This window comes from Anoplophora glabripennis, unplaced genomic scaffold (genome assembly GCF_000390285.2).
Source record: "Anoplophora glabripennis isolate ALB-LARVAE unplaced genomic scaffold, Agla_2.0 scaffold602, whole genome shotgun sequence".
In the NCBI taxonomy this organism is placed as follows: Eukaryota; Metazoa; Arthropoda; class Insecta; order Coleoptera; family Cerambycidae; genus Anoplophora; species Anoplophora glabripennis.
The window spans coordinates 262075-272388 of NW_019417005.1; positions in this window are offsets into that span (position 1 = coordinate 262075).

Consider the following 10314-nt stretch of genomic DNA (forward strand, 5'->3'; position numbering starts at 1 on the left):
ATTTGCAATTGTTATATTTAAACAAATAATAAAGCATCTAGATTTTGCGAACCTACGCACCTGTCAGTGTCTTACCAGCATGGCAAAAATTTTCGTAACTGTATTTGCTGTTCTTTTGAACTTAAACTATAAAGACGTACTTTTTTCCAACCTTTCTAGGCCCTAGCTATCACATAATTTTTACCCATACCGATTCTTTTATCGGAAATACTGGACGAACAAACAAGAACTTAATATCGTTCGGTTTACACTGAAGCTCTTTTTTATGCGTAACTTGTAAATCAGGAGCACATTTCACTTTACTTATTGCGCACTTTCCCAAACTAAGTCTACGTGCTAATGATTTATTTGAAACAACGACCCAGCGATATCTACGAAGAAAATGAGAATGCATCTTGCATAAAATACTGTTATAGTCTCAGCGAAGTTCTGCAATGATGCATTGACAAGAGAAATTTATTAAACGGCGAGTACTGAACAAGACAGATTTTGGTCCTAAATATTTGACATTAAAATTAAAAGTTTTGAATGTGTTTGAAATATATCCTGCAAAGTATGTTATATCTTCATTGTTACTACTGCTTATTGCCTACTAGTAAAAAAAATTGCTCGATATACCGGCAGAGCGTGATCTACTAATAGTAGATACTATGAAAGCGTGACTGGGTTACACTGGGAAAAATAAATGTGGTAGTAGGAAATAGGTAACAAAGCTATCAGAGTGTTTCTTAATAACGTGCTAATATTTAAGGAGCATATTCTTGGGTCCATTTTAAGAAAAAAACTTCATATGAACATATATCCTAAAAGTCTTAACTTTTGAACTTACATGGTGCTAAAGTTTTATGAAAAATCTCTTTTTTATGATAACTTTGGTATTACTCTAGATATTTTTCCAAATTTGGTACCCTTCTATTCATCAAGATGCATTTTCTGATGTACAAACAATTTTATAATTTTTGCCAGTGGCGTCTGTACAGGTTTTGTATTGAAAATTTTTGAAGAAAAATATGTTACGCCACAGTAAAAATCATTTTTGAAATCCTCATTCCTTTCTGAGCAAATGTGGTGTCTTGAATTCTTTTCGTTTGAGGTACAGTTTTCGCATAAAAAAGTAAAATTCATTCATTTGTACGCTGGTATGAAATTAGGTACCTACTAATAAAAATTAATAACGATCTAGTAGGTAAAAAGTCGAATTCTGAGTTTGCAGACATGTACTACATGTATGGGCTTGCTGATGGTAAGGCACTGGAAGCCAGGCGGTTGTATGAAGATGCGCCAACATTCATAGAAGGTTGTGCGAAAAGGGAAGTTTTAAACCAGACAATCATCTAAAAGGAGTACACCGTACTGTAAGAACTCCAGAACTTGAGATAGACCTCTTGTTCTTGAGGACTTGCATCATCCTGCGTTAATTATAGATTTCGAGTATATACTTATCAATGAGAGTGCCTGTCAAACTAATATTAATCAAAAACTCTATAACTTTAAAAAAGCTAATTTCCCAGATTTGTATAATACTTTATTTCATACCAACTGGTCATTTTTAAATGATTATGATGATATTAATGCGGCCTTAAAAATTTTTTATGAACGTCTGTATGAAATATTTGATATCCATGTGCCTTTATATAGAAACTATAGTCATACATATCCACCTTGGTATACTCCTGAAATTATAAAAAATATCAAAACTAAGGCTAAACTTTTTAAAAAGCATAAAGAACGTCAGAGCTCACACATTTTAAATAAATTTAAACATTTGCGAAGGTTAATAAAAGATCAGATTAAGGAAGCTTATAAGGAGTATCTAGACAATGTTCAAAATTCAATTTCATACAATCCTCAAAAGTTTTGGTCTTTTATTCATTCAAAAAAAAGATGTACTAGAATACCCGGCAAAATGAGGGATGGAAATCTTTGTTTAGATAATTCTCAAGACATCGTCAATGCTTTTGCAAAATTTTTTGAAAGTGTTTTTATTCCATCTACTTCTGAACTCAATATTTCTAATAATTCATACAATAACTCAGCATTCATCAATTTTGAACCTATATCTGAATCTGAAATTTTATTAGCTTCCAAAAAATTAAAAAATAAGATGACATCTGGGCCAGATAAATTACCCTCATTCATTATAAAAGATTGTATATCTGTGTTCGTTGTTCCTTTAAAAATATTATTTAACTTATGTTTGAAGACAAATATATTTCCACTTGATTGGAAACAAGCAAAGGTGTGTCCAATTTTTAAGAATGGCAACAAAGTGAATATTGAAAATTATCGTCCTATATCTATCCTTTCCAACTTTTCTAAAATTTTTGAAATTATACTGTATAACCGTATATACAATGTTATTAGAGGTCAGTTAGTGGTGGAACAGCACGGTTTTATGATGAACAGGTCCACTGTTACAAATTTGATAGTATTTACTCAATTTGTATCTGATACTTTAGATAAAGGCGGTCAAGTGGACACCATTTATACAGATTTTGCAAAGGCATTTGACAGACTTGATCACCAAATCCTTTTAAAGAAACTTGTCGAATTTGGCTTCAATAGCAACGCGTTATCACTATTTAAATCATACTTAAATAATAGAGTCCAATTTGTTTCATATAATGGGTTTGTGTCACCGAATTATTTTGCAACTTCAGGAGTCCCTCAGGGCTCAAACCTAGGGCCTTTATTATTTCTAATTTTTATTAATGACATTTGTCAAGTAGTTGACTGCAATAAGCTATTATTTGCTGATGATATGAAAATCTTTACATCGATTTATTCCATAGGTGATTGCTTAAAATTACAGAAGTCTTTAACCAATTTGCAAACTTGGTGTTCAAATAATAAATTGCATCTTAATATACCCAAATGTAAAATTGTTTCTTATACCAAGAAGAGACTACCTATTATTTTTGATTATGTTATTACTGACATTGCACTTTCTCGCTATGAAACCGTTAAGGACCTTGGTGTACTTTTTGATTATAGTTTATCTTTTCGGGAACACATATTCACTAAAATAAATGAGGCAGCAAAATCGTATGGCTTCATATTAAGAAACTGTAGAAACTTTAGCAACATTAAAACTTTAAAAACATTATATTATTCGTTTGTCAGGTCTAAATTAGAATATGGTTGCGTCATTTGGAATCCATATTATCAGTGTTATAAAATCAGTATTGAAAAAATTCAGAGAAAGTTTTTAAAATTTTTGTATTTTAAAGACGTTGGAAATTATCCAGAATTTGATACTCAATACAATACGTTGCTGACAAGGTTTGATATTACCAGTTTAGACGTAAGAAGAAAATGTTCTTCACTGTCTTTTTTATACAAAATATTACATAATAGTATTGATTGCTCTGTTTTTCTGTCTCAAATTCAATTTAATATACCCAGAGAACACTCAAGACATACGAAAACCTTTTTTCTTAACATTCCTAGAACGAATCTTACTTTAAAATCACCTTTATATGTAATGTGTTGTAACTTTAATAAATTATGCCACTTGTGTGACATTCATTTTGATAATTTTGAACGTATATTGGTTGTTGCTATACAATTACTAAGTCAGGAACGTATCTTTTGATGATATGTGGATTATCTTCGTATTTTTTTTTTATACCTAATTGTTTCGTAATTAATGTACTAAGTTTGTATTGTATCTGTATTTAGATTAAGTAACTCTTTATAATTTTTAGAAGTAAAATAAAATTGCTCTGTAAATGGGGTAACTGTTGAGCAATAAAGCTATTATTATTATTATTATTATTATTATTATTATTATTATTATAGCGGTTTTGAATTCAATTGAGGAAGATCCAGCATTAAGTATAAGAAAAATTGGGAGAAATTTGAATGTCTCACATATTCTTATTTGGAAAATTCTCCATGACTTTTTATTATATCCCTACCATATCCAACGGGTTCAAGCTTTACTACCTCGCGGCTTTCCATTACGGATAAACTTTTGCCAATGATTTCTTTTCCCTATTTTCTTCATGAGAGGTTAAATGGACATAATTACTTCTCGAAGAAGAATTGCCAGGTTTGATGGAGGTTGTTCCCATTTTAGTAAGAAATCGACTATGGTTTATGCATGACGGAGTACCAGCGCACTTCAGTGCTCTGGCGCGCGAATATTTAAACCAAAATTACAATAATCGCTAGATAGGTCGCGGCGGACCACAGTCATGGCCACCTAGGTCCCCGGACCTCAATGCTTTAGATTACTTCCTGTGGGGTCATCTCAAAACATTGGTTTACAGCACACAAATTCATACTGAAGAGCAGTTGAGAAATCGCATAATAGTTTGTTGCGAAACTATTAGAACCACTCCCGGCATTTTCCAAAGAGTACGTGAGTCCATGAGAAGAAGAGTAGAGGCATGCATATTTGCATGCAGGAGGTGGACATTTCCAACATCTGATTTAATTTATTTCTTTGTGCATTCAGGGTAATTTTCTTTTACCATTCCAAAATGTATGTAAATTACTGTAATTTCATCAGTTCAACGTTTAAAAGTTATTATCTTAAATAAATTATTGGAAAGGAATGAGGATTTCAAAAATGATTTTTACTTTAAGAAAAATCAGTGGCGTAACATATTTTTCTTCAAAAATATTCAATACAAAACCTATACAGACGCCACTGGCAAAAATTATTAAATTGTTTGTACATCAGAAAATGCATATTGATGAATAAAAGGGTACCAAATTTGGAAAAATATCTAGAGTAATACCAAAGTTATCATAAAAAAGAGATTTTTCATAAAACTTTAGCACCCTGTAAGTTCAAAAGTTAAGACTTTTAGGATATATGTTCATATGAAGTTTTTTATCTTAAAATGGACCCAAGAATATGCTCCTTAAATATTAGCACGTTATTAAGAAACACTCTGATAGCTTTGTTACCTATTTCCTACTACCACATTTATTTTTCCCAGTGTAACCCAGTCACGCTTTCATAGTATCTGCTATTAGTAGATCACTCTCTGCCGGTATATCGAGCAATGTTTTGTACCAGTAGGCAATAAGCAGTAGTAACAATGAAGATATAACATACTTTGCAGGATATATTTCAAACACATTCAAAACTTTTAATTTTAAGACGCCACTGGCAAAAATAATAAAATTGTTTGTACATCAAAAAATACATCTCGATGAATAGAAGGCGTGCACCAAATTTGAAAAAATATCCAGGGTAATATATCATACAAAAAATTTTTTTCATAAAACTTAGCAATTTCTTGAATATTACAGGTGTGAAATTCAATGCTGGTCGCGGTTTTTATCCACAGAGTTTCCCATAATATCATTAGTTAAAATGTTGAATATTATTGTTTTCATTTTAATTTTAATAATTCCATACACAACAGCATCTCAATTTGATTATTAGTTCACTGAACAGTGCTATATGAGAGATACAATGTAAAAAAAATTCACTCAATAATGTATCAATTTCTATCCACATCCGATTGAGTGAAATTTCCACTATATTGGTGTGAGTACAACTAAATTTTAGGAATGAAACTATTACAACAGAAGTGAGTGAATTTGACTCAAACTTCTGCTAACTATCAAGTAAGTGACTGTTGACTCCAGTCTGAGTATGTAAAACCAGTTAAGGGTTGAAATTTTCTCTACATTTAACTATTATTGAGTAATATATTCAAGATACGTATTTTTCCAAGGAATTAATGTGACTGCAAAAACAAAATTGTGTTTGCATCAATATAAGCTATTAATCGGTAGAATATTAACCAAAAAAAGAGTTACCTACCTATAATCCTTGTTTAAAGAACAATTGTAAGGTAAATATAGAGATAATATTTATAAAACATCATTGTGGTATATAAATTTGTAAGCCGTTAACATAAAGATATGATTATTTGGTATTAAAAATCTGATTAGTTAATACAGCCCTAATCTATTTGGAAGCTTTAGAAATAATACAGCCCTAATCTATTTGGAAACTTTATACGAATTTTTTTATTATCTCTAAAAAATACTTAAAATAAATCGTATGTTCTTTTTTTTTGTATAATAGTACATCATGTCAATCTGGATCAGTATTAGATATATAGCTTTAGGGGTGACTGCAAAACTTCCCAGAGAGATAATAAAGGAATTTGTGATACGGCGAAACAATATATAGATAATTTTTCAGAAGTTTAATAACAGCAAAAATATAAACATATATATTGATGGATATCCATTTCCAAACATATAAAGTATTACTGCGCAAAAGTCTCCACAGTACTTGGGTCCGAAAATCATATCTTTCCTACTTATAGCGGCCTGAGTCAGTTCTGCTGATGATGGTTGTAAAGTAGTATGAGTAGAATATTGCTATAAAAATAATAATTTTTGTAAAATGTTTATAGAAAAAATTAATCGGATAACTTCGAAAAATAGCTAATTAATATTTTTGATGTGTGTCAGAGCCAGAGTAACCTAGGTAAACCTATGAGCAATTATTTCATATAGATGTATGAATGCAAGCTACAAACTACTGTTGCCAACAAACAATGCTGTCAGTTTGATATTTGGCACATGTCAAAAATGTCAATTGGCAACTTTTCGAGTCCTCCGATTAATTTTTTCTATAAACATTTTAGAAAAGTTACTGTTTTTATTGCAATAGGAAATAATTGATTTTTGGACTGAAGTACTGTGGAGACTTTTGGTCGCTAACACAAAACCAACAACTTACCACAATTTCAGCCAATTTCACCGAGCCCTCACTTTCATAAAGACGGTGAAGGGTCCTTTATATTCTTTGGTAAATTTATATAGGGTGTGGTTCTGAAATAAGTGCGTTTCTTGAAAAGGGTGATAGGAGGAACATCTGAATGGACATTTCTTTCTTTTAAATTATTTTTTTAACTTTAACTTATTGTTTAGTTTTTCTATTTTGTGTTATGTGTAAAGTGTGTTTGTCAAAATTTGTTAGTGAAAATTACATTAGCAGACAGTAAGATTTTCTAGTTTTTTATTTTAAAAATATATACGCTTCTAACATAGTAATTATGTCCAATTAAAAATTAAAAACAGAAAATGGTGGAGGCGCAGCTCGATGAGCACTTGACATAAAATCACAAATATCCTAAACTGTTAATTTTACCGAGTTGAACCAAGCGGACATTATCGTTGGCAAATTCTTTACGGAACTGATTTTTGATACAGACAGATTGCGATCATCTTCTATGTAAAAATTCTGGGCTGTTAACCATTGGACATAGTCCGTCCCTGGCGTTCTGGGCATAATGAAATTGCACATACAACATAAAAAACAAGCTGTACTCATGTGTTATCGATCACCAAATTTGCATCGTGCTAAAGTTAATAGTTTAGAGACTGTAAATAAAAATAACTTTTTAATTTTCACCTTTGAGGGCCCGTAACTTGTTAACGAAGGCCCGTATGAAAAAAATTTATATGAAGAATTGATATTATTTTGACCTCATCTATTTGTACTCGACTTTTTTGTATCAAGTACTGGGACACCCTGTAGTTACTATAAATGTGGCAACCTCTTTTACTTGGTATTTAATTTTAAATATTTTATGTAGCTCTAGCTTGATTTTAGTATCTTAAAACAGTAGATCTGAATGATACGTTTTATCCTTTTAATTACATAGTCTTAAATGGATTATGGAGGAAGGGATAAGTGGCACCCCCGCCAATTAAACCACACTGTAACATTAATCATCAAAACATGATAAATTATATAGGTATTACTAGCAACCCGCCCCGGCTTCGCACGGGCAAATATAAAATAGCCTATGTTACTCCGAGGAGATGTAGCTTTCGGTAAAATTGGTTGAGTAGTTTTTGAGTTAAATCGTAACAAACAAAAAATCAATCATCTTTCATCTAATGCGACCCTAATATTAATTTTAAAATAATTCACGATATATCTATATACCTAAAGACAACAAACGAACTCAAAACTAAAAATGCAAAACCTTTAAATTTAAAACAATATAGGTAACTACCAACAATGTGAAAACAAAACGAATTAAATTAAAGTACCTATGTTCAGGACTATCAATTTTAATTAATAAGTAAGTAGTTAGGTATCTAACTACCTAAAGAAAACAAACACGAAACAAAAATGCGACTATGAAGTTTTAAATGATTCACAATAAGAAAAAAACAAACAAATTATTAAAACTCAATGAAATAAAAGTATGTTTGCAAGTATCTATGTATGTTCCGACTACCTAAAGACAACAAATACAAAACAAAAATGTGACCTTAAAATATCGAACGCAATTATAACTTTCCAACAACACCCAGAAAGAAAACACAGTCGTCAGTCGTCACCTCCATTCGCTCCAAGTCAGTTTATTAAAGGATCACGCGCGCGTTATCGTTCGGCTTATTAGCTAAACAGTAGGCAAGACGGTGCGGGGGGAGGGTCGGCGATCGCATCAAGCGAAGCGAGGCGCTTGAATTTTATTCTCGCGTCCGTAATTTTTTTGCGATTACTCCTAAGATATTCATTTAAATTATATGGTGTAAAAGAGTAAAATAATGTGCATGAAATGCTTAAAGCCTCTAACTTATTTAAAATGATAAGGATTAATACCGTATTTGTGTAAATAGCTTTTACATTACCGCTTTATAATTGCCAATTTTTTAAAGTATTAAAATGGATATAGGTAGTATGTTATCTTTAACATATAGACATATGCCATCGCGGACTTTTCTGTAGGCATATATAAGATACACAATTCCACCATACATTGATACACTACATAAACTTTCGGACCCCCCCGGCTCGGACGCGAGGCGCGGGGTCACGGGGCGCCCGCGCGGCCCGGTCGAATCACGGCGACACGAAATTAATTTCGTTGCGCATTATTTTGATTTTGCTATATCTCCTAAGGTATTCATTTAATTTGCATGGTGTAAAGGGAAAAAATAATCTTCATGAAATGCTCAAGCCAACTAACGTATTTAAAATGATAAGGATTAATACCGTATTTGTGTAAATAGCTTTCCAATTACCGCTTTATAATTGCCCATTTTTTAAAGTATTAAAATGGATATAGTATGTTATCCTTAAGAGATAGACATATGCCATCGCGGACTTTTCTGTAGACCTATATAAGATACACAATTCCACCATACATTATTTTGTTATATCTCAAAGGGTTTAGGCAGCGTTTTCGTTGAAAGCTCCCAGACGGCTTATTTTTTTCCGACGCCTCCAACAAATATCGTTAATGTATACAAAAACTTAACAAATTATATATTAAAACCTTCCTCGAGAACCACTCTATCCATTGGTGAAAACAGCATGAAAATCGGTGCAGTAGTTTTTGACTTTGTCGCGAACAGACAGATAGACAGACGCGACGGAGGACTTTGTTTTATAATATGTAGTGATAGTGATATAGATTTTTTCTGTTCCGTACTCGAAAGAATATTTTGAATTTAAAGTTTAATTATTATACCTATTAATTTTTGTATATGTTTAGACATTCGAGCGAAGGTATTTATCTATAATAACGGTAAGATACTTTGTATGTTCCACATCCGTAATAATAATATCCTTTTCGGCATCCTCAAATATTCAACTTTCGGAGATCACGATTCTTTTAAATAACATACAGTATGTCCCCGGATGGGGTACCGCATCAATGTCAAAGTCAACATATTTATTTTTATTAACTGCCCACCGAATAATTTTTATTAATAATGCCAACCCTGGAGCACCGAATTTATCTTGTGAAATGTTATGGAATCGGTAATGTCATATAGGTTGCAATACAAATTTTTAATGAAAAATATCCATATGCAACTGTAACGTGTTGAGCAGTTCTCAAGCAATTATAAAAGTCGATAACACTGGTGATGTAAAGAATAATAAAAAGATAAAAAAAATAATATAATGATATCGATGCTGCTACTGTTGTAGTTATGGACTCTGTACAAGACAATCCAAAGATGTAATTCAAGATCAGAAAACATAGACATGAGCGGATGTCATATTCAAAGAACAAAATCTATCCATTCAAACCAGTGTTTAATCATAAATTGCTTGATGGAGATGATGGTCGTCGTTTGGACTTTTGTTTAACAATGGACGAGAAACTAACTGAAAATAGATTATTTCATCACAATATACACTTTGTTTACTGACGAAACAACATTCACAACTAGTGGCGTGGTTTCCTCTCAAAACTGTAGATACAAATTTTCTATTTGATAATAGTCAAAACTTTAAAAAAGTAAATGTCTGGTGTGGCATAATGTAGCATAAAATAATTGATCCTTACTTTTTGGAAGAAAAGC